Source organism: Schistocerca piceifrons, unplaced genomic scaffold (genome assembly GCF_021461385.2).
Source record: "Schistocerca piceifrons isolate TAMUIC-IGC-003096 unplaced genomic scaffold, iqSchPice1.1 HiC_scaffold_1772, whole genome shotgun sequence".
Lineage (NCBI taxonomy): Eukaryota > Metazoa > Arthropoda > Insecta > Orthoptera > Acrididae > Schistocerca > Schistocerca piceifrons.
In genome coordinates, this window is record NW_025727648.1 from 743,588 (window position 1) to 764,411 (window position 20,824).

The following is a 20,824-nucleotide window of genomic DNA, read 5'->3' on the forward strand; positions in this document are numbered from 1 at the left end:
AGGTTGCATCCGCGTAGACACAAAATTTAGCGCCGCCCAGCGTGGGGCTCGAACCCACGACCCTGAGATTAAGAGTCTCACGCTCTACCGACTGAGCTAGCCGGGCTCCACACAACGCGTTACGAGCCATACAGTATTTATGCGACCTGCGACCATCTATGGAAGATCCTTTTGACTACAGCTTATTTCCTGCTGCCACAAATGAGCTACAATCCTATTCAATGGAAAATTGTCTCTGAAAGGCATCAAATCTACTTGAAATGATACGTGGCTATCAGCACCATTATTCAACACACATGCTCGACAGTGCGCAGACGCCTGTGGCGTAGCTCTTGGGTCCTGAGTCAGATGCAGTAGTTCCAAAAGAACTCTCCTGATCGGCACTGTGCCGAAAATTTCGCTACACAACCCCTTTGTCTTGCTTGAGCTTCAGGTAGGCGCCGGTTTGCAGCCAGGAAGCGGACAGCAGCAACTTTCAACTAATTTTGTACTACTCAAACAACACAGTAAAACAGCATGCATCATTTGCAGAACTGGAAAAACTCGACCGTGACAGGATTCGAACCTGCAATCTTCGGATCCGAAGTCCGACGCCTTATCCATTAGGCCACACGGTCACTGGCGCAATATGCTTCCCCACACACACCTCATTTTCGCCATTTGTACGCTTGCCGGAATGAATTTCCCATCTTTGACGCAATTCTCCATCTCCAATTTCAGTACTAAAAAGGCGACGCTACTTCTTGCCGTGTCCCATCGCAAGTTACATTCAAGCCCTTGTGACGCTGATCAAACAAGAGGTTGCAAATCAGCTTCAATCGCTTACTGCCATCTCAGTCGCTTGCAGAAGGTGCCTCACCCTATGTCATACAATGGCGAGTTGCCGCTATTACCAAAGCGGCGCCGACGACGACGACGACGACGACGACAACCGCGAGGGTCTCTACCAGGGGTAGAAAATACATCACAAGAACTAAGTATTCCACGTCGGCATTCTCCAGAGACTGCCAAAAGCAGCAGTTTCTGGTGCCTACTTTAATAGCACCATTCGCACTATTCATTTGCGAGAGCATTTCTTAAATACCGAACCCATTCATAATTTTTTATATCCTTGACCGCTTTTTTCGAAAGATCTACGTTAGAAGGGGCTGTTACAAAATTCTTTTGCCTCGTGTGAGGATCGAACTCACGACCTTTGGTTTACTAGACCAGCACTCTGCCACTGAGCTAAGGAGGCGCCGCCTAGTGCACATTTCGGGTACTTCAATCTTATGGACCAGTCAATTGGAGCCCTTCAGCTGGAAACGCACCGCATTAGCGACCATTATTTGTATTTAGTTAGCACAGCTGCTGCTTTCCTACACATCTCACACGATATCGATGTACGCCTAAAATTCCAAAACAACACTTTTATTTCATTTCAGAGCTACTTTCAGCTTCAAAAACCATTCCTCTGATATTCATACGAAGCTAGGCATCGTCGTAACCCGTTACGTTCATTACGCAAGGCTCACGAGAGGGGCGCAGGTTGCATCCGCGTAGACAGAAAATTTTGCGCCGCCCAGCGTGGGGCTCGAATCCACGACCCTGAGATTAAGAGTCTCATGCTCTACCGACTGAGCTTGCCGTGCTCCACACAACGCGTCACGAGCCATACAGTATTTATGCGACCTGCGACCATCTATGGAAGATCCTTTTGACTACAGCTTATTTCCTGCTGCCACAAATGAGCTACAATTCCTATTCAATAAAATAAATTTTCCGAAAGGCATCAAATCTACTTGAAATGATACGTGGCTATCAGCACCATTATTCAACACACATGCTCGACTGTGCGCAGACGCCTGTGGCGTAGCTCTTGGGTCCTGTTCCAAAAATCTCTCCTGATCGGCACTGTGCCGAAAATTTCGCTACACAACCCCTTTGTCTTGCTTGAGCTTCAGGTAGACGCCGGTTTGCAGCCAGGAAGCGGACAGCAGCAACTTTCAACTAGATTTGTAGTACTCAAACAACTCAGTAAAACAGCATGCATCTTTTGCAGAACTGGAAAAACTCGACCGTGACAGGATTCGAACCTGCAATCTTCGGATCCGAAGTCCCACGCCTTATCCATTAGGCCACACGGTCACTGGCGCAATATGCTTCCCCACACACACCTCATTGTCGCCATTTGTACGCTTGCCGGAATGAATTTCCCATCTTTGACGCAATTCTCCATCTCCAATTTCAGTACTAAAAAGGCGACGCTACTTCTTGCTGTGTCCCATCGCAAGTTACATTCAAGCCCTTGTGACGCTGATCAAACAAGAGGTTGAAAATCAGCTTCAATCGCTTACTGCCATCTCAGTCGCTTGCAGGAGGTGCCTCACCCTATGTCATACAATGGCGAGTTGCCGCTATTACCAAAGCGGCGGCGGCGCCGGACGACGACGACGACGACGACGACGACGACGACAACCGCGAGGGTCTCTACCAGGGGTAGAAAATACATCACAAGAACTAAGTATTCCACGTCGGCATTCTCCGGAGACTGCCAAAAGCAGCAGTTTCTGGTGCCTACTTTAACAGCACCATTCGCACTATTCATTTGCGAGAGCAATTCTTAAATACCGCACCCATTCATAATTTTTTATATCCTTGACCGCTTTTTTCGAAAGGGCTACGGTAGAAGGGGCTGTTACAAAATTCATTTGCCTCCTGTGAGGATCGAACTCACGACCTCTGGTTTACTAGACCAGCGCTCTGCCACTGAGCAAAGGAGGCGCCGCCTAGCGCCCTTTTCGGGTACTTTATTCTTATGGACTAGTGAATCGGAGCCCTTCAGCTGGAAACGCACCGCATTAGCGACCATTACTTGCATTTAGTTAGCACAGCTGCTGCTTTCCTACACATCTCACACGATATCGATGTACGCCTAAAATTCCAAAAAAACACATTTATTTCATTTCAGAGTTACTTTCAGCTTCAAAAACCATTCCTCTGATATTCATAAGAAGCTAGGCATCGTCGTAACCCGTTACGTTCATTACGCAAGGCTCACGAGAGGGGCGCAGGTTGCATCCGCGTAGACACAAAATTTAGCGCCGCCCAGCGTGGGGCTCGAACCCACGACCCTGAGATTAAGAGTCTCACGCTCTACCGACTGAGCTAGACGGGCTCCACACAACGCGTTACGAGCCATACAGTATTTATGCGACCTGCGACCATCTATGGAAGATCCTTTTGACTACAGCTTATTTCCTGCTGCCACAAATGAGCTACAATCATATTCAATGGAAAATTGTCTCCGAAAGGCATCAAATCTACTTGAAATGATACGTGGCTATCAGCACCATTATTCAACACACATGCTCGACAGTGCGCAGACGCCTGTGGCGTAGCTCTTGGGTCCTGAGTCAGATGCAGTAGTTCCAAAAGAACTCTCCTGATCGGCACTGTGCCGAAAATTTCGCTACACAACCCCTTTGTCTTGCTTGAGCTTCAGGTAGGCGCCGGTTTGCAGCCAGGAAGCGGACAGCAGCAACTTTCAACTAATTTTGTACTACTCAAACAACACAGTAAAACAGCATGCATCATTTGCAGAACTGGAAAAACTCGACCGTGACAGGATTCGAACCTGCAATCTTCGGATCCGAAGTCCGACGATTTATCCATTAGGCCACACGGTCACTGGCGCAATATGCGTCCCCACACACACCTCATTTTCGCCATTTGTACGCTTGCCGGAATGAATTTCCCATCTTTGACGCAATCCTCCATCTCCAATTTCAGTACTAAAAAGGCGACGCTACTTCTTGCTGTGTCCCATCGCAAGTAACATTCAAGCCTTTATGACGCTGATCAAACAAGAGGTTGCAAATCAGCTTCAATCGCTTACTGCCATCTCTGTCGGTTGCAGAAGGTACCTCACCCTATGACATACAATGGCGAGTTGCCGCTATTACCAAAGCGGCGGCGGCGCCGACGACGACGACGACGACGACGACGACGACGACGACGACGACGACGACGACGACGACGACAACCGCGAGGGTCTCTACCAGGGGTAGAAAATACATCACAAGAACTAAGTATTTCACGTCGGCATTCTCCGGAGACTGCCAAAAGCAGCAGCTTCTGGTGCCTACTTTAATAGCACCATTCGCACTATTCATTTGCGAGAGCATTTCTTAAATACCGAACCCATTCATAATTTTTTATATCCTTGACCGCTTTTTTCGAAAGATCTACGTTAGAAGGGGCTGTTACAAAATTCTTTTGCCTCCTGTGAGGATCGAACTCACGACCTCTGGTTTACTAGACCAGCGCTCTGAAACTGAGCTAAGGAGGCGCCGCCTAGTGCGCATTTCGGGTACTTCAATCTTATGGACCAGTCAATCGGAGCCCTTCAGCTGGAAACGCACCGCATTAGCGACCATTATTTGTATTTAGTTAGCACAGCTGCTGCTTTCCTACACATCTCACACGATATCGATGTACGCCTAAAATTCCAAAACAACACTTTTATTTCATTTCAGAGCTAGTTTCAGTTTCAAAAACCATTCCTCTGATATTCATACGAAGCTAGGCATCGTCGTAACCCGTTACGTTCATTACGCAAGGCTCACGAGAGGGGCGCAGGTTGCATCCGCGTAGACACAAAATTTTGAGCCGCCCAGCGTGGGGCTCGAACCCACGACCCTGAGATTAAGAGTCTCATGCTCTACCGACTGAGCTTGCCGTGCTCCACACAACGCGTCACGAGCCATACAGTATTTATGCGACCTGCGACCATCTATGGAAGATCCTTTTGACTACAGCTTATTTCCTGCTGCCACAAATGAGCTACAATTCCTATTCAATGAAATAAATTTTCCGAAAGGCATCAAATCTACTTGAAATGATACGTGGCTATCAGCACCATTATTCAACACACATGCTCGACTGTGCGCAGACGCCTGTGGCGTAGCTCTTGGGTCCTGTTCCAAAAATCTCTCCTGATCGGCACTGTGCCGAAAATTTCGCTACACAACCCCTTTGTCTTGCTTGAGCTTCAGGTAGACGCCGGTTTGCAGCCAGGAAGCGGACAGCAGCAACTTTCAACTAGATTTGTAGTACTCAAACAACTCAGTAAAACAGCATGCATCTTTTGCAGAACTGGAAAAACTCGACCGTGACAGGATTCGAACCTGCAATCTTCGGATCCGAAGTCCGACGCCTTATCCATTAGGCCACACGGTCACTGGCGCAATATGCTTCCCCACACACACCTCATTGTCGCCATTTGTACGCTTGCCGGAATAAATTTCCCATCTTTGACGCAATTCTCCATCTCCAATTTCAGTACTAAAAAGGCGACGCTACTTCTTGCCGTGTCCCATCGCAAGTTACATTCAAGCCCTTGTGACGCTGATCAAACAAGAGGTTGCAAATCAGCTTCAATCGCTTACTGCCATCTCTGTCGGTTGCAGAAGGTACCTCACCCTATGTCATACAATGGCGAGTTGCCGCTATTACCAAAGCGGCGGCGGCGCCGACGACGACGACGACGATGACGACCGCGAGGGTCTCTACCAGGGGTAGAAAATACATCACAAGAACCAAGTATTTCACGTCGGCATTCTCCGGAGACTGCCAAAAGCAGCAGTTTCCGGTGCCTACTTTAATAGCACCATTCGCACTATTCTTTTGCGAGAGCAATTCTTAAATACCGCACCCATTCATAATTTTTTATATCCTTGACCGCTTTTTTCGAAAGGGCTACGGTAGAAGGGGCTGTTACAAAATTCATTTGCCTCCTGTGAGGATCGAACTCACGACCTCTGGTTTACTAGACCAGCGCTCTGCCACTGAGCAAAGGAGGCGCCGCCTAGCGCCCTTTTCGGGTACTTTATTCTTATGGACTAGTGAATCGGAGCCCTTCAGCTGGAAACGCACCGCATTAGCGACCATTACTTGCATTTAGTTAGCACAGCTGCTGCTTTCCTACACATCTCACACGATATCGATGTACGCCTAAAATTCCAAAAAAACACATTTATTTCATTTCAGAGTTACTTTCAGCTTCAAAAACCATTCCTCTGATATTCATAAGAAGCTAGGCATCGTCGTAACCCGTTACGTTCATTACGCAAGGCTCACGAGAGGGGCGCAGGTTGCATCCGCGTAGACACAAAATTTAGCGCCGCCCAGCGTGGGGCTCGAACCCACGACCCTGAGATTAAGAGTCTCACGCTCTACCGACTGAGCTAGCCGGGCTCCACACAACGCGTTACGAGCCATACAGTATTTATGCGACCTGCGACCATCTATGGAAGATCCTTTTGACTACAGCTTATTTCCTGCTGCCACAAATGAGCTACAATCCTATTCAATGGAAAATTGTCTCTGAAAGGCATCAAATCTACTTGAAATGATACGTGGCTATCAGCACCATTATTCAACACACATGCTCGACAGTGCGCAGACGCCTGTGGCGTAGCTCTTGGGTCCTGAGTCAGATGCAGTAGTTCCAAAAGAACTCTCCTGATCGGCACTGTGCCGAAAATTTCGCTACACAACCCCTTTGTCTTGCTTGAGCTTCAGGTAGGCGCCGGTTTGCAGCCAGGAAGCGGACAGCAGCAACTTTCAACTAATTTTGTACTACTCAAACAACACAGTAAAACAGCATGCATCATTTGCAGAACTGGAAAAACTCGACCGTGACAGGATTCGAACCTGCAATCTTCGGATCCGAAGTCCGACGCCTTATCCATTAGGCCACACGGTCACTGGCGCAATATGCTTCCCCACACACACCTCATTTTCGCCATTTGTACGCTTGCCGGAATGAATTTCCCATCTTTGACGCAATCCTCCATCTCCAATTTCAGTACTAAAAAGGCGACGCTACTTCTTGCTGTGTCCCATCGCAAGTAACATTCAAGCCCTTGTGACGCTGATCAAACAAGAGGTTGCAAATCAGCTTCAATCGCTTACTGCCATCTCAGTCGCTTGCAGAAGGTGCCTCACCCTATGTCATACAATGGCGAGTTGCCGCTATTACCAAAGCGGCGGCGGCGCCGACGACGACGACGACGACGACGACGACGACGACAACCGCGAGGGTCTCTACCAGGGGTAGAAAATACATCACAAGAACTAAGTATTTCACGTCGGCATTCTCCGGAGACTGCCAAAAGCAGCAGTTTCTGGTGCCTACTTTAATAGCACCATTCGCACTATTCATTTGCGAGAGCATTTCTTAAATACCGAACCCATTCATAATTTTTTATATCCTTGACCGCTTTTTTCGAAAGATCTACGTTAGAAGGGGCTGTTACAAAATTCTTTTGCCTCCTGTGAGGATCGAACTCACGACCTCTGGTTTACTAGACCAGCGCTCTGCCACTGAGCTAAGGAGGCGCCGCCTAGTGCACATTTCGGGTACTTCAATCTTATGGACCAGTCAATCGGAGCCCTTCAGCTGGAAACGCACCGCATTAGCGACCATTATTTGTATTTAGTTAGCACAGCTGCTGCTTTCCTACACATCTCACACGATATCGATGTACGCCTAAAATTCCAAAACAACACTTTTATTTCATTTCAGAGCTACTTTCAGCTTCAAAAACCATTCCTCTGATATTCATACGAAGCTAGGCATCGTCGTAACCCGTTACGTTCATTACGCAAGGCTCACGAGAGGGGCGCAGGTTGCATCCGCGTAGACACAAAATTTTGAGCCGCCCAGCGTGGGGCTCGAACCCACGACCCTGAGATTAAGAGTCTCATGCTCTACCGACTGAGCTTGCCGTGCTCCACACAACGCGTCACGAGCCATACAGTATTTATGCGACCTGCGACCATCTATGGAAGATCCTTTTGACTACAGCTTATTTCCTGCTGCCACAAATGAGCTACAATTCCTATTCAATGAAATAAATTTTCCGAAAGGCATCAAATCTACTTGAAATGATACGTGGCTATCAGCACCATTATTCAACACACATGCTCGACTGTGCGCAGACGCCTGTGGCGTAGCTCTTGGGTCCTGTTCCAAAAATCTCTCCTGATCGGCACTGTGCCGAAAATTTCGCTACACAACCCCTTTGTCTTGCTTGAGCTTCAGGTAGACGCCGGTTTGCAGCCAGGAAGCGGACAGCAGCAACTTTCAACTAGATTTGTAGTACTCAAACAACTCAGTAAAACAGCATGCATCTTTTGCAGAACTGGAAAAACTCGACCGTGACAGGATTCGAACCTGCAATCTTCGGATCCGAAGTCCGACGCCTTATCCATTAGGCCACACGGTCACTGGCGCAATATGCTTCCCCACACACACCTCATTGTCGCCATTTGTACGCTTGCCGGAATAAATTTCCCATCTTTGACGCAATTCTCCATCTCCAATTTCAGTACTAAAAAGGCGACGCTACTTCTTGCCGTGTCCCATCGCAAGTTACATTCAAGCCCTTGTGACGCTGATCAAACAAGAGGTTGCAAATCAGCTTCAATCGCTTACTGCCATCTCTGTCGGTCGCAGAAGGTACCTCACCCTATGTCATACAATGGCGAGTTGCCGCTATTACCAAAGCGGCGGCGGCGCCGACGACGACGACGACGATGACGACCGCGAGGGTCTCTACCAGGGGTAGAAAATACATCACAAGAACCAAGTATTTCACGTCGGCATTCTCCGGAGACTGCCAAAAGCAGCAGTTTCCGGTGCCTACTTTAATAGCACCATTCGCACTATTCTTTTGCGAGAGCAATTCTTAAATACCGCACCCATTCATAATTTTTTATATCCTTGACCGCTTTTTTCGAAAGGGCTACGATAGAAGGGGCTGTTACAAAATTCATTTGCCTCCTGTGAGGATCGAACTCACGACCTCTGGTTTACTAGACCAGCGCTCTGCCACTGAGCAAAGGAGGCGCCGCCTAGCGCCCTTTTCGGGTACTTTATTCTTATGGACTAGTGAATCGGAGCCCTTCAGCTGGAAACGCACCGCATTAGCGACCATTACTTGCATTTAGTTAGCACAGCTGCTGCTTTCCTACACATCTCACACGACATCGATGTACGCCTAAAATTCCAAAAAAACACATTTATTTCATTTCAGAGTTACTTTCAGCTTCAAAAACCATTCCTCTGATATTCATAAGAAGCTAGGCATCGTCGTAACCCGTTACGTTCATTACGCAAGGCTCACGAGAGGGGCGCAGGTTGCATCCGCGTAGACACAAAATTTAGCGCCGCCCAGTGTGGGGCTCGAACCCACGACCCTGAGATTAAGAGTCTCACGCTCTACCGACTGAGCTAGCCGGGCTCCACACAACGCGTTACGAGCCATACAGTATTTATGCGACCTGCGACCATCTATGGAAGATCCTTTTGACTACAGCTTATTTCCTGCTGCCACAAATGAGCTACAATCCTATTCAATGGAAAATTGTCTCCGAAAGGCATCAAATCTACTTGAAATGATACGTGGCTATCAGCACCATTATTCAACACACATGCTCGACAGTGCGCAGACGCCTGTGGCGTAGCTCTTGGGTCCTGAGTCAGATGCAGTAGTTCCAAAAGAACTCTCCTGATCGGCACTGTGCCGAAAATTTCGCTACACAACCCCTTTGTCTTGCTTGAGCTTCAGGTAGGCGCCGGTTTGCAGCCAGGAAGCGGACAGCAGCAACTTTCAACTAATTTTGTACTACTCAAACAACACAGTAAAACAGCATGCATCATTTGCAGAACTGGAAAAACTCGACCGTGACAGGATTCGAACCTGCAATCTTCGGATCCGAAGTCCGACGCCTTATCCATTAGGCCACACGGTCACTGGCGCAATATGCTTCCCCACACACACCTCATTTTCGCCATTTGTACGCTTGCCGGAATGAATTTCCCATCTTTGACGCAATCCTCCATCTCCAATTTCAGTACTAAAAAGGCGACGCTACTTCTTGCTGTGTCCCATCGCAAGTAACATTCAAGCCCTTGTGACGCTGATCAAACAAGAGGTTGCAAATCAGCTTCAATCGCTTACTGCCATCTCAGTCGCTTGCAGAAGGTGCCTCACCCTATGTCATACAATGGCGAGTTGCCGCTATTACCAAAGCGGCGGCGGCGCCGACGACGACGACGACGACGACGACGACAACCGCGAGGGTCTCTACCAGGGGTAGAAAATACATCACAAGAACTAAGTATTTCACGTCGGCATTCTCCGGAGACTGCCAAAAGCAGCAGTTTCTGGTGCCTACTTTAATAGCACCATTCGCACTATTCATTTGCGAGAGCATTTCTTAAATACCGAACCCATTCATAATTTTTTATATCCTTGACCGCTTTTTTCGAAAGATCTACGTTAGAAGGGGCTGTTACAAAATTCTTTTGCCTCCTGTGAGGATCGAACTCACGACCTCTGGTTTACTAGACCAGCGCTCTGCCACTGAGCTAAGGAGGCGCCGCCTAGTGCACATTTCGGGTACTTCAATCTTATGGACCAGTCAATCGGAGCCCTTCAGCTGGAAACGCACCGCATTAGCGACCATTATTTGTATTTAGTTAGCACAGCTGCTGCTTTCCTACACATCTCACACGATATCGATGTACGCCTAAAATTCCAAAACAACACTTTTATTTCATTTCAGAGCTACTTTCAGCTTCAAAAACCATTCCTCTGATATTCATACGAAGCTAGGCATCGTCGTAACCCGTTACGTTCATTACGCAAGGCTCACGAGAGGGGCGCAGGTTGCATCCGCGTAGACACAAAATTTTGAGCCGCCCAGCGTGGGGCTCGAACCCACGACCCTGAGATTAAGAGTCTCATGCTCTACCGACTGAGCTTGCCGTGCTCCACACAACGCGTCACGAGCCATACAGTATTTATGCGACCTGCGACCATCTATGGAAGATCCTTTTGACTACAGCTTATTTCCTGCTGCCACAAATGAGCTACAATTCCTATTCAATGAAATAAATTTTCCGAAAGGCATCAAATCTACTTGAAATGATACGTGGCTATCAGCACCATTATTCAACACACATGCTCGACTGTGCGCAGACGCCTGTGGCGTAGCTCTTGGGTCCTGTTCCAAAAATCTCTCCTGATCGGCACTGTGCCGAAAATTTCGCTACACAACCCCTTTGTCTTGCTTGAGCTTCAGGTAGACGCCGGTTTGCAGCCAGGAAGCGGACAGCAGCAACTTTCAACTAGATTTGTAGTACTCAAACAACTCAGTAAAACAGCATGCATCTTTTGCAGAACTGGAAAAACTCGACCGTGACAGGATTCGAACCTGCAATCTTCGGATCCGAAGTCCGACGCCTTATCCATTAGGCCACACGGTCACTGGCGCAATATGCTTCCCCACACACACCTCATTGTCGCCATTTGTACGCTTGCCGGAATAAATTTCCCATCTTTGACGCAATTCTCCATCTCCAATTTCAGTACTAAAAAGGCGACGCTACTTCTTGCCGTGTCCCATCGCAAGTTACATTCAAGCCCTTGTGACGCTGATCAAACAAGAGGTTGCAAATCAGCTTCAATCGCTTACTGCCATCTCTGTCGGTCGCAGAAGGTACCTCACCCTATGTCATACAATGGCGAGTTGCCGCTATTACCAAAGCGGCGGCGGCGCCGACGACGACGACGACGATGACGACCGCGAGGGTCTCTACCAGGGGTAGAAAATACATCACAAGAACCAAGTATTTCACGTCGGCATTCTCCGGAGACTGCCAAAAGCAGCAGTTTCCGGTGCCTACTTTAATAGCACCATTCGCACTATTCTTTTGCGAGAGCAATTCTTAAATACCGCACCCATTCATAATTTTTTATATCCTTGACCGCTTTTTTCGAAAGGGCTACGATAGAAGGGGCTGTTACAAAATTCATTTGCCTCCTGTGAGGATCGAACTCACGACCTCTGGTTTACTAGACCAGCGCTCTGCCACTGAGCAAAGGAGGCGCCGCCTAGCGCCCTTTTCGGGTACTTTATTCTTATGGACTAGTGAATCGGAGCCCTTCAGCTGGAAACGCACCGCATTAGCGACCATTACTTGCATTTAGTTAGCACAGCTGCTGCTTTCCTACACATCTCACACGACATCGATGTACGCCTAAAATTCCAAAAAAACACATTTATTTCATTTCAGAGTTACTTTCAGCTTCAAAAACCATTCCTCTGATATTCATAAGAAGCTAGGCATCGTCGTAACCCGTTACGTTCATTACGCAAGGCTCACGAGAGGGGCGCAGGTTGCATCCGCGTAGACACAAAATTTAGCGCCGCCCAGTGTGGGGCTCGAACCCACGACCCTGAGATTAAGAGTCTCACGCTCTACCGACTGAGCTAGCCGGGCTCCACACAACGCGTTACGAGCCATACAGTATTTATGCGACCTGCGACCATCTATGGAAGATCCTTTTGACTACAGCTTATTTCCTGCTGCCACAAATGAGCTACAATCCTATTCAATGGAAAATTGTCTCCGAAAGGCATCAAATCTACTTGAAATGATACGTGGCTATCAGCACCATTATTCAACACACATGCTCGACAGTGCGCAGACGCCTGTGGCGTAGCTCTTGGGTCCTGAGTCAGATGCAGTAGTTCCAAAAGAACTCTCCTGATCGGCACTGTGCCGAAAATTTCGCTACACAACCCCTTTGTCTTGCTTGAGCTTCAGGTAGGCGCCGGTTTGCAGCCAGGAAGCGGACAGCAGCAACTTTCAACTAATTTTGTACTACTCAAACAACACAGTAAAACAGCATGCATCATTTGCAGAACTGGAAAAACTCGACCGTGACAGGATTCGAACCTGCAATCTTCGGATCCGAAGTCCGACGCCTTATCCATTAGGCCACACGGTCACTGGCGCAATATGCTTCCCCACACACACCTCATTTTCGCCATTTGTACGCTTGCCGGAATGAATTTCCCATCTTTGACGCAATCCTCCATCTCCAATTTCAGTACTAAAAAGGCGACGCTACTTCTTGCTGTGTCCCATCGCAAGTAACATTCAAGCCCTTGTGACGCTGATCAAACAAGAGGTTGCAAATCAGCTTCAATCGCTTACTGCCATCTCAGTCGCTTGCAGAAGGTGCCTCACCCTATGTCATACAATGGCGAGTTGCCGCTATTACCAAAGCGGCGGCGGCGCCGACGACGACGACGACGACGACGACGACAACCGCGAGGGTCTCTACCAGGGGTAGAAAATACATCACAAGAACTAAGTATTTCACGTCGGCATTCTCCGGAGACTGCCAAAAGCAGCAGTTTCTGGTGCCTACTTTAATAGCACCATTCGCACTATTCATTTGCGAGAGCATTTCTTAAATACCGAACCCATTCATAATTTTTTATATCCTTGACCGCTTTTTTCGAAAGATCTACGTTAGAAGGGGCTGTTACAAAATTCTTTTGCCTCCTGTGAGGATCGAACTCACGACCTCTGGTTTACTAGACCAGCGCTCTGCCACTGAGCTAAGGAGGCGCCGCCTAGTGCACATTTCGGGTACTTCAATCTTATGGACCAGTCAATCGGAGCCCTTCAGCTGGAAACGCACCGCATTAGCGACCATTATTTGTATTTAGTTAGCACAGCTGCTGCTTTCCTACACATCTCACACGATATCGATGTACGCCTAAAATTCCAAAACAACACTTTTATTTCATTTCAGAGCTACTTTCAGCTTCAAAAACCATTCCTCTGATATTCATACGAAGCTAGGCATCGTCGTAACCCGTTACGTTCATTACGCAAGGCTCACGAGAGGGGCGCAGGTTGCATCCGCGTAGACACAAAATTTTGAGCCGCCCAGCGTGGGGCTCGAACCCACGACCCTGAGATTAAGAGTCTCATGCTCTACCGACTGAGCTTGCCGTGCTCCACACAACGCGTCACGAGCCATACAGTATTTATGCGACCTGCGACCATCTATGGAAGATCCTTTTGACTACAGCTTATTTCCTGCTGCCACAAATGAGCTACAATTCCTATTCAATGAAATAAATTTTCCGAAAGGCATCAAATCTACTTGAAATGATACGTGGCTATCAGCACCATTATTCAACACACATGCTCGACTGTGCGCAGACGCCTGTGGCGTAGCTCTTGGGTCCTGTTCCAAAAATCTCTCCTGATCGGCACTGTGCCGAAAATTTCGCTACACAACCCCTTTGTCTTGCTTGAGCTTCAGGTAGACGCCGGTTTGCAGCCAGGAAGCGGACAGCAGCAACTTTCAACTAGATTTGTAGTACTCAAACAACTCAGTAAAACAGCATGCATCTTTTGCAGAACTGGAAAAACTCGACCGTGACAGGATTCGAACCTGCAATCTTCGGATCCGAAGTCCGACGCCTTATCCATTAGGCCACACGGTCACTGGCGCAATATGCTTCCCCACACACACCTCATTGTCGCCATTTGTACGCTTGCCGGAATAAATTTCCCATCTTTGACGCAATTCTCCATCTCCAATTTCAGTACTAAAAAGGCGACGCTACTTCTTGCCGTGTCCCATCGCAAGTTACATTCAAGCCCTTGTGACGCTGATCAAACAAGAGGTTGCAAATCAGCTTCAATCGCTTACTGCCATCTCTGTCGGTCGCAGAAGGTACCTCACCCTATGTCATACAATGGCGAGTTGCCGCTATTACCAAAGCGGCGGCGGCGCCGACGACGACGACGACGATGACGACCGCGAGGGTCTCTACCAGGGGTAGAAAATACATCACAAGAACCAAGTATTTCACGTCGGCATTCTCCGGAGACTGCCAAAAGCAGCAGTTTCCGGTGCCTACTTTAATAGCACCATTCGCACTATTCTTTTGCGAGAGCAATTCTTAAATACCGCACCCATTCATAATTTTTTATATCCTTGACCGCTTTTTTCGAAAGGGCTACGGTAGAAGGGGCTGTTACAAAATTCATTTGCCTCCTGTGAGGATCGAACTCACGACCTCTGGTTTACTAGACCAGCGCTCTGCCACTGAGCAAAGGAGGCGCCGCCTAGCGCCCTTTTCGGGTACTTTATTCTTATGGACTAGTGAATCGGAGCCCTTCAGCTGGAAACGCACCGCATTAGCGACCATTACTTGCATTTAGTTAGCACAGCTGCTGCTTTCCTACACATCTCACACGATATCGATGTACGCCTAAAATTCCAAAAAAACACATTTATTTCATTTCAGAGTTACTTTCAGCTTCAAAAACCATTCCTCTGATATTCATAAGAAGCTAGGCATCGTCGTAACCCGTTACGTTCATTACGCAAGGCTCACGAGAGGGGCGCAGGTTGCATCCGCGTAGACACAAAATTTAGCGCCGCCCAGCGTGGGGCTCGAACCCACGACCCTGAGATTAAGAGTCTCACGCTCTACCGACTGAGCTAGCCGGGCTCCACACAACGCGTTACGAGCCATACAGTATTTATGCGACCTGCGACCATCTATGGAAGATCCTTTTGACTACAGCTTATTTCCTGCTGCCACAAATGAGCTACAATCCTATTCAATGGAAAATTGTCTCCGAAAGGCATCAAATCTACTTGAAATGATACGTGGCTATCAGCACCATTATTCAACACACATGCTCGACAGTGCGCAGACGCCTGTGGCGTAGCTCTTGGGTCCTGAGTCAGATGCAGTAGTTCCAAAAGAACTCTCCTGATCGGCACTGTGCCGAAAATTTCGCTACACAACCCCTTTGTCTTGCTTGAGCTTCAGGTAGGCGCCGGTTTGCAGCCAGGAAGCGGACAGCAGCAACTTTCAACTAATTTTGTACTACTCAAACAACACAGTAAAACAGCATGCATCATTTGCAGAACTGGAAAAACTCGACCGTGACAGGATTCGAACCTGCAATCTTCGGATCCGAAGTCCGACGCCTTATCCATTAGGCCACACGGTCACTGGCGCAATATGCTTCCCCACACACACCTCATTTTCGCCATTTGTACGCTTGCCGGAATGAATTTCCCATCTTTGACGCAATCCTCCATCTCCAATTTCAGTACTAAAAAGGCGACGCTACTTCTTGCTGTGTCCCATCGCAAGTAACATTCAAGCCCTTGTGACGCTGATCAAACAAGAGGTTGCAAATCAGCTTCAATCGCTTACTGCCATCTCAGTCGCTTGCAGAAGGTGCCTCACCCTATGTCATACAATGGCGAGTTGCCGCTATTACCAAAGCGGCGGCGGCGCCGACGACGACGACGACGACGACGACGACGACGACAACCGCGAGGGTCTCTACCAGGGGTAGAAAATACATCACAAGAACTAAGTATTTCACGTCGGCATTCTCCGGAGACTGCCAAAAGCAGCAGTTTCTGGTGCCTACTTTAATAGCACCATTCGCACTATTCATTTGCGAGAGCATTTCTTAAATACCGAACCCATTCATAATTTTTTATATCCTTGACCGCTTTTTTCGAAAGATCTACGTTAGAAGGGGCTGTTACAAAATTCTTTTGCCTCCTGTGAGGATCGAACTCACGACCTCTGGTTTACTAGACCAGCGCTCTGCCACTGAGCTAAGGAGGCGCCGCCTAGTGCACATTTCGGGTACTTCAATCTTATGGACCAGTCAATCGGAGCCCTTCAGCTGGAAACGCACCGCATTAGCGACCATTATTTGTATTTAGTTAGCACAGCTGCTGCTTTCCTACACATCTCACACGATATCGATGTACGCCTAAAATTCCAAAACAACACTTTTATTTCATTTCAGAGCTACTTTCAGCTTCAAAAACCATTCCTCTGATATTCATACGAAGCTAGGCATCGTCGTAACCCGTTACGTTCATTACGCAAGGCTCACGAGAGGGGCGCAGGTTGCATCCGCGTAGACACAAAATTTTGAGCCGCCCAGCGTGGGGCTCGAACCCACGACCCTGAGATTAAGAGTCTCATGCTCTACCGACTGAGCTTGCCGTGCTCCACACAACGCGTCACGAGCCATACAGTATTTATGCGACCTGCGACCATCTATGGAAGATCCTTTTGACTACAGCTTATTTCCTGCTGCCACAAATGAGCTACAATTCCTATTCAATGAAATAAATTTTCCGAAAGGCATCAAATCTACTTGAAATGATACGTGGCTATCAGCACCATTATTCAACACACATGCTCGACTGTGCGCAGACGCCTGTGGCGTAGCTCTTGGGTCCTGTTCCAAAAATCTCTCCTGATCGGCACTGTGCCGAAAATTTCGCTACACAACCCCTTTGTCTTGCTTGAGCTTCAGGTAGACGCCGGTTTGCAGCCAGGAAGCGGACAGCAGCAACTTTCAACTAGATTTGTAGTACTCAAACAACTCAGTAAAACAGCATGCATCTTTTGCAGAACTGGAAAAACTCGACCGTGACAGGATTCGAACCTGCAATCTTCGGATCCGAAGTCCGACGCCTTATCCATTAGGCCACACGGTCACTGGCGCAATATGCTTCCCCACACACACCTCATTGTCGCCATTTGTACGCTTGCCGGAATAAATTTCCCATCTTTGACGCAATTCTCCATCTCCAATTTCAGTACTAAAAAGGCGACGCTACTTCTTGCCGTGTCCCATCGCAAGTTACATTCAAGCCCTTGTGACGCTGATCAAACAAGAGGTTGCAAATCAGCTTCAATCGCTTACTGCCATCTCTGTCGGTCGCAGAAGGTACCTCACCCTATGTCATACAATGGCGAGTTGCCGCTATTACCAAAGCGGCGGCGGCGCCGACGACGACGACGACGATGACGACCGCGAGGGTCTCTACCAGGGGTAGAAAATACATCACAAGAACCAAGTATTTCACGTCGGCATTCTCCGGAGACTGCCAAAAGCAGCAGTTTCCGGTGCCTACTTTAATAGCACCATTCGCACTATTCTTTTGCGAGAGCAATTCTTAAATACCGCACCCATTCATAATTTTTTATATCCTTGACCGCTTTTTTCGAAAGGGCTACGGTAGAAGGGGCTGTTACAAAATTCATTTGCCTCCTGTGAGGATCGAACTCACGACCTCTGGTTTACTAGACCAGCGCTCTGCCACTGAGCAAAGGAGGCGCCGCCTAGCGCCCTTTTCGGGTACTTTATTCTTATGGACTAGTGAATCGGAGCCCTTCAGCTGGAAACGCACCGCATTAGCGACCATTACTTGCATTTAGTTAGCACAGCTGCTGCTTTCCTACACATCTCACACGATATCGATGTACGCCTAAAATTCCAAAAAAACACATTTATTTCATTTCAGAGTTACTTTCAGCTTCAAAAACCATTCCTCTGATATTCATAAGAAGCTAGGCATCGTCGTAACCCGTTACGTTCATTACGCAAGGCTCACGAGAGGGGCGCAGGTTGCATCCGCGTAGACACAAAATTTAGCGCCGCCCAGCGTGGGGCTCGAACCCACGACCCTGAGATTAAGAGTCTCACGCTCTACCGACTGAGCTAGCCGGGCTCCACACAACGCGTTACGAGCCATACAGTATTTATGCGACCTGCGACCATCTATGGAAGATCCTTTTGACTACAGCTTATTTCCTGCTGCCACAAATGAGCTACAATCCTATTCAATGGAAAATTGTCTCCGAAAGGCATCAAATCTACTTGAAATGATACGTGGCTATCAGCACCATTATTCAACACACATGCTCGACAGTGCGCAGACGCCTGTGGCGTAGCTCTTGGGTCCTGAGTCAGATGCAGTAGTTCCAAAAGAACTCTCCTGATCGGCACTGTGCCGAAAATTTCGCTACACAACCCCTTTGTCTTGCTTGAGCTTCAGGTAGGCGCCGGTTTGCAGCCAGGAAGCGGACAGCAGCAACTTTCAACTAATTTTGTACTACTCAAACAACACAGTAAAACAGCATGCATCATTTGCAGAACTGGAAAAACTCGACCGTGACAGGATTCGAACCTGCAATCTTCGGATCCGAAGTCCGACGCCTTATCCATTAGGCCACACGGTCACTGGCGCAATATGCTTCCCCACACACACCTCATTTTCGCCATTTGTACGCTTGCCGGAATGAATTTCCCATCTTTGACGCAATCCTCCATCTCCAATTTCAGTACTAAAAAGGCGACGCTACTTCTTGCTGTGTCCCATCGCAAGTAACATTCAAGCCCTTGTGACGCTGATCAAACAAGAGGTTGCAAATCAGCTTCAATCGCTTACTGCCATCTCAGTCGCTTGCAGAAGGTGCCTCACCCTATGTCATACAATGGCGAGTTGCCGCTATTACCAAAGCGGCGGCGGCGCCGACGACGACGACGACGACGACGACGACGACGACAACCGCGAGGGTCTCTACCAGGGGTAGAAAATACATCACAAGAACTAAGTATTTCACGTCGGCATTCTCCGGAGACTGCCAAAAGCAGCAGTTTCTGGTGCCTACTTTAATAGCACCATTCGCACTATTCATTTGCGAGAGCATTTCTTAAATACCGAACCCATTCATAATTTTTTATATCCTTGACCGCTTTTTTCGAAAGATCTACGTTAGAAGGGGCTGTTACAAAATTCTTTTGCCTCCTGTGAGGATCGAACTCACGACCTCTGGTTTACTAGACCAGCGCTCTGCCACTGAGCTAAGGAGGCGCCGCCTAGTGCACATTTCGGGTACTTCAATCTTATGGACCAGTCAATCGGAGCCCTTCAGCTGGAAACGCACCGCATTAGCGACCATTATTTGTATTTAGTTAGCACAGCTGCTGCTTTCCTACACATCTCACACGATATCGATGTACGCCTAAAATTCCAAAACAACACTTTTATTTCATTTCAGAGCTACTTTCAGCTTCAAAAACCATTCCTCTGATATTCATACGAAGCTAGGCATCGTCGTAACCCGTTACGTTCATTACGCAAGGCTCACGAGAGGGGCGCAGGTTGCATCCGCGTAGACACAAAATTTTGAGCCGCCCAGCGTGGGGCTCGAACCCACGACCCTGAGATTAAGAGTCTCATGCTCTACCGACTGAGCTTGCCGTGCTCCACACAACGCGTCACGAGCCATACAGTATTTATGCGACCTGCGACCATCTATGGAAGATCCTTTTGACTACAGCTTATTTCCTGCTGCCACAAATGAGCTACAATTCCTATTCAATGAAATAAATTTTCCGAAAGGCATCAAATCTACTTGAAATGATACGTGGCTATCAGCACCATTATTCAACACACATGCTCGACTGTGCGCAGACGCCTGTGGCGTAGCTCTTGGGTCCTGTTCCAAAAATCTCTCCTGATCGGCACTGTGCCGAAAATTTCGCTACACAACCCCTTTGTCTTGCTTGAGCTTCAGGTAGACGCCGGTTTGCAGCCAGGAAGCGGACAGCAGCAACTTTCAACTAGATTTGTAGTACTCAAACAACTCAGTAAAACAGCATGCATCTTTTGCAGAACTGGAAAAACTCGACCGTGACAGGATTCGAACCTGCAATCTTCGGATCCGAAGTCCGACGCCTTATCCATTAGGCCACACGGTCACTGGCGCAATATGCTTCCCCACACACACCTCATTGTCGCCATTTGTACGCTTGCCGGAATAAATTTCCCATCTTTGACGCAATTCTCCATCTCCAATTTCAGTACTAAAAAGGCGACGCTACTTCTTGCCGTGTCCCATCGCAAGTTACATTCAAGCCCTTGTGACGCTGATCAAACAAGAGGTTGCAAATCAGCTTCAATCGCTTACTGCCATCTCTGTCGGTCGCAGAAGGTACCTCACCCTATGTCATACAATGGCGAGTTGCCGCTATTACCAAAGCGGCGGCGGCGCCGACGACGACGACGACGATGACGACCGCGAGGGTCTCTACCAGGGGTAGAAAATACAT

At 48.1% G+C, this 20,824-nt stretch overlaps 41 non-coding genes across 41 annotated transcripts; all 41 read right to left on the minus strand.

Moving 5' to 3' along the window:
• Positions 1 to 33: 33 nt before the first annotated feature.
• Trnak-cuu lies at positions 34 to 106 on the minus strand. Its single transcript has one exon. It is a non-coding gene; the product is annotated as a tRNA-Lys (tRNA).
• A 438-nt stretch (positions 107 to 544) lies between these two features.
• Positions 545 to 617, minus strand: Trnar-ucg. The gene has a single exon. It is a non-coding gene; the product is annotated as a tRNA-Arg (tRNA).
• A 548-nt stretch (positions 618 to 1,165) lies between these two features.
• Trnat-agu lies at positions 1,166 to 1,237 on the minus strand. The gene has a single exon. It is a non-coding gene; the product is annotated as a tRNA-Thr (tRNA).
• Positions 1,238 to 1,558: 321 nt separating this feature from the next.
• Positions 1,559 to 1,631, minus strand: Trnak-cuu. Its single transcript has one exon. It is a non-coding gene; the product is annotated as a tRNA-Lys (tRNA).
• A 423-nt stretch (positions 1,632 to 2,054) lies between these two features.
• Positions 2,055 to 2,127, minus strand: Trnar-ucg. The gene has a single exon. It is a non-coding gene; the product is annotated as a tRNA-Arg (tRNA).
• A 564-nt stretch (positions 2,128 to 2,691) lies between these two features.
• Positions 2,692 to 2,763, minus strand: Trnat-agu. Its single transcript has one exon. It is a non-coding gene; the product is annotated as a tRNA-Thr (tRNA).
• A 321-nt stretch (positions 2,764 to 3,084) lies between these two features.
• On the minus strand, positions 3,085 to 3,157 carry Trnak-cuu. The gene has a single exon. It is a non-coding gene; the product is annotated as a tRNA-Lys (tRNA).
• A 438-nt stretch (positions 3,158 to 3,595) lies between these two features.
• Positions 3,596 to 3,668, minus strand: Trnar-ucg. The gene has a single exon. It is a non-coding gene; the product is annotated as a tRNA-Arg (tRNA).
• A 590-nt stretch (positions 3,669 to 4,258) lies between these two features.
• On the minus strand, positions 4,259 to 4,330 carry Trnat-agu. The gene has a single exon. It is a non-coding gene; the product is annotated as a tRNA-Thr (tRNA).
• Positions 4,331 to 4,651: 321 nt separating this feature from the next.
• On the minus strand, positions 4,652 to 4,724 carry Trnak-cuu. Its single transcript has one exon. It is a non-coding gene; the product is annotated as a tRNA-Lys (tRNA).
• A 423-nt stretch (positions 4,725 to 5,147) lies between these two features.
• Positions 5,148 to 5,220, minus strand: Trnar-ucg. The gene has a single exon. It is a non-coding gene; the product is annotated as a tRNA-Arg (tRNA).
• Positions 5,221 to 5,771: 551 nt separating this feature from the next.
• Trnat-agu lies at positions 5,772 to 5,843 on the minus strand. Its single transcript has one exon. It is a non-coding gene; the product is annotated as a tRNA-Thr (tRNA).
• Positions 5,844 to 6,164: 321 nt separating this feature from the next.
• Positions 6,165 to 6,237, minus strand: Trnak-cuu. Its single transcript has one exon. It is a non-coding gene; the product is annotated as a tRNA-Lys (tRNA).
• A 438-nt stretch (positions 6,238 to 6,675) lies between these two features.
• Positions 6,676 to 6,748, minus strand: Trnar-ucg. Its single transcript has one exon. It is a non-coding gene; the product is annotated as a tRNA-Arg (tRNA).
• A 563-nt stretch (positions 6,749 to 7,311) lies between these two features.
• Positions 7,312 to 7,383, minus strand: Trnat-agu. Its single transcript has one exon. It is a non-coding gene; the product is annotated as a tRNA-Thr (tRNA).
• A 321-nt stretch (positions 7,384 to 7,704) lies between these two features.
• On the minus strand, positions 7,705 to 7,777 carry Trnak-cuu. Its single transcript has one exon. It is a non-coding gene; the product is annotated as a tRNA-Lys (tRNA).
• Positions 7,778 to 8,200: 423 nt separating this feature from the next.
• Trnar-ucg lies at positions 8,201 to 8,273 on the minus strand. Its single transcript has one exon. It is a non-coding gene; the product is annotated as a tRNA-Arg (tRNA).
• Positions 8,274 to 8,824: 551 nt separating this feature from the next.
• Trnat-agu lies at positions 8,825 to 8,896 on the minus strand. The gene has a single exon. It is a non-coding gene; the product is annotated as a tRNA-Thr (tRNA).
• A 321-nt stretch (positions 8,897 to 9,217) lies between these two features.
• Trnak-cuu lies at positions 9,218 to 9,290 on the minus strand. Its single transcript has one exon. It is a non-coding gene; the product is annotated as a tRNA-Lys (tRNA).
• Positions 9,291 to 9,728: 438 nt separating this feature from the next.
• On the minus strand, positions 9,729 to 9,801 carry Trnar-ucg. The gene has a single exon. It is a non-coding gene; the product is annotated as a tRNA-Arg (tRNA).
• Positions 9,802 to 10,358: 557 nt separating this feature from the next.
• On the minus strand, positions 10,359 to 10,430 carry Trnat-agu. Its single transcript has one exon. It is a non-coding gene; the product is annotated as a tRNA-Thr (tRNA).
• A 321-nt stretch (positions 10,431 to 10,751) lies between these two features.
• Trnak-cuu lies at positions 10,752 to 10,824 on the minus strand. Its single transcript has one exon. It is a non-coding gene; the product is annotated as a tRNA-Lys (tRNA).
• A 423-nt stretch (positions 10,825 to 11,247) lies between these two features.
• Positions 11,248 to 11,320, minus strand: Trnar-ucg. The gene has a single exon. It is a non-coding gene; the product is annotated as a tRNA-Arg (tRNA).
• A 551-nt stretch (positions 11,321 to 11,871) lies between these two features.
• Trnat-agu lies at positions 11,872 to 11,943 on the minus strand. Its single transcript has one exon. It is a non-coding gene; the product is annotated as a tRNA-Thr (tRNA).
• A 321-nt stretch (positions 11,944 to 12,264) lies between these two features.
• Positions 12,265 to 12,337, minus strand: Trnak-cuu. The gene has a single exon. It is a non-coding gene; the product is annotated as a tRNA-Lys (tRNA).
• A 438-nt stretch (positions 12,338 to 12,775) lies between these two features.
• Trnar-ucg lies at positions 12,776 to 12,848 on the minus strand. The gene has a single exon. It is a non-coding gene; the product is annotated as a tRNA-Arg (tRNA).
• Positions 12,849 to 13,405: 557 nt separating this feature from the next.
• On the minus strand, positions 13,406 to 13,477 carry Trnat-agu. Its single transcript has one exon. It is a non-coding gene; the product is annotated as a tRNA-Thr (tRNA).
• A 321-nt stretch (positions 13,478 to 13,798) lies between these two features.
• Positions 13,799 to 13,871, minus strand: Trnak-cuu. The gene has a single exon. It is a non-coding gene; the product is annotated as a tRNA-Lys (tRNA).
• A 423-nt stretch (positions 13,872 to 14,294) lies between these two features.
• Trnar-ucg lies at positions 14,295 to 14,367 on the minus strand. The gene has a single exon. It is a non-coding gene; the product is annotated as a tRNA-Arg (tRNA).
• A 551-nt stretch (positions 14,368 to 14,918) lies between these two features.
• Positions 14,919 to 14,990, minus strand: Trnat-agu. Its single transcript has one exon. It is a non-coding gene; the product is annotated as a tRNA-Thr (tRNA).
• A 321-nt stretch (positions 14,991 to 15,311) lies between these two features.
• Trnak-cuu lies at positions 15,312 to 15,384 on the minus strand. Its single transcript has one exon. It is a non-coding gene; the product is annotated as a tRNA-Lys (tRNA).
• Positions 15,385 to 15,822: 438 nt separating this feature from the next.
• On the minus strand, positions 15,823 to 15,895 carry Trnar-ucg. Its single transcript has one exon. It is a non-coding gene; the product is annotated as a tRNA-Arg (tRNA).
• Positions 15,896 to 16,458: 563 nt separating this feature from the next.
• On the minus strand, positions 16,459 to 16,530 carry Trnat-agu. Its single transcript has one exon. It is a non-coding gene; the product is annotated as a tRNA-Thr (tRNA).
• Positions 16,531 to 16,851: 321 nt separating this feature from the next.
• Positions 16,852 to 16,924, minus strand: Trnak-cuu. The gene has a single exon. It is a non-coding gene; the product is annotated as a tRNA-Lys (tRNA).
• A 423-nt stretch (positions 16,925 to 17,347) lies between these two features.
• On the minus strand, positions 17,348 to 17,420 carry Trnar-ucg. The gene has a single exon. It is a non-coding gene; the product is annotated as a tRNA-Arg (tRNA).
• Positions 17,421 to 17,971: 551 nt separating this feature from the next.
• Positions 17,972 to 18,043, minus strand: Trnat-agu. Its single transcript has one exon. It is a non-coding gene; the product is annotated as a tRNA-Thr (tRNA).
• Positions 18,044 to 18,364: 321 nt separating this feature from the next.
• On the minus strand, positions 18,365 to 18,437 carry Trnak-cuu. The gene has a single exon. It is a non-coding gene; the product is annotated as a tRNA-Lys (tRNA).
• Positions 18,438 to 18,875: 438 nt separating this feature from the next.
• Positions 18,876 to 18,948, minus strand: Trnar-ucg. Its single transcript has one exon. It is a non-coding gene; the product is annotated as a tRNA-Arg (tRNA).
• Positions 18,949 to 19,511: 563 nt separating this feature from the next.
• Trnat-agu lies at positions 19,512 to 19,583 on the minus strand. The gene has a single exon. It is a non-coding gene; the product is annotated as a tRNA-Thr (tRNA).
• A 321-nt stretch (positions 19,584 to 19,904) lies between these two features.
• Positions 19,905 to 19,977, minus strand: Trnak-cuu. The gene has a single exon. It is a non-coding gene; the product is annotated as a tRNA-Lys (tRNA).
• Positions 19,978 to 20,400: 423 nt separating this feature from the next.
• On the minus strand, positions 20,401 to 20,473 carry Trnar-ucg. The gene has a single exon. It is a non-coding gene; the product is annotated as a tRNA-Arg (tRNA).
• Between the last annotated feature and the right edge of the window lie 351 nt (positions 20,474 to 20,824).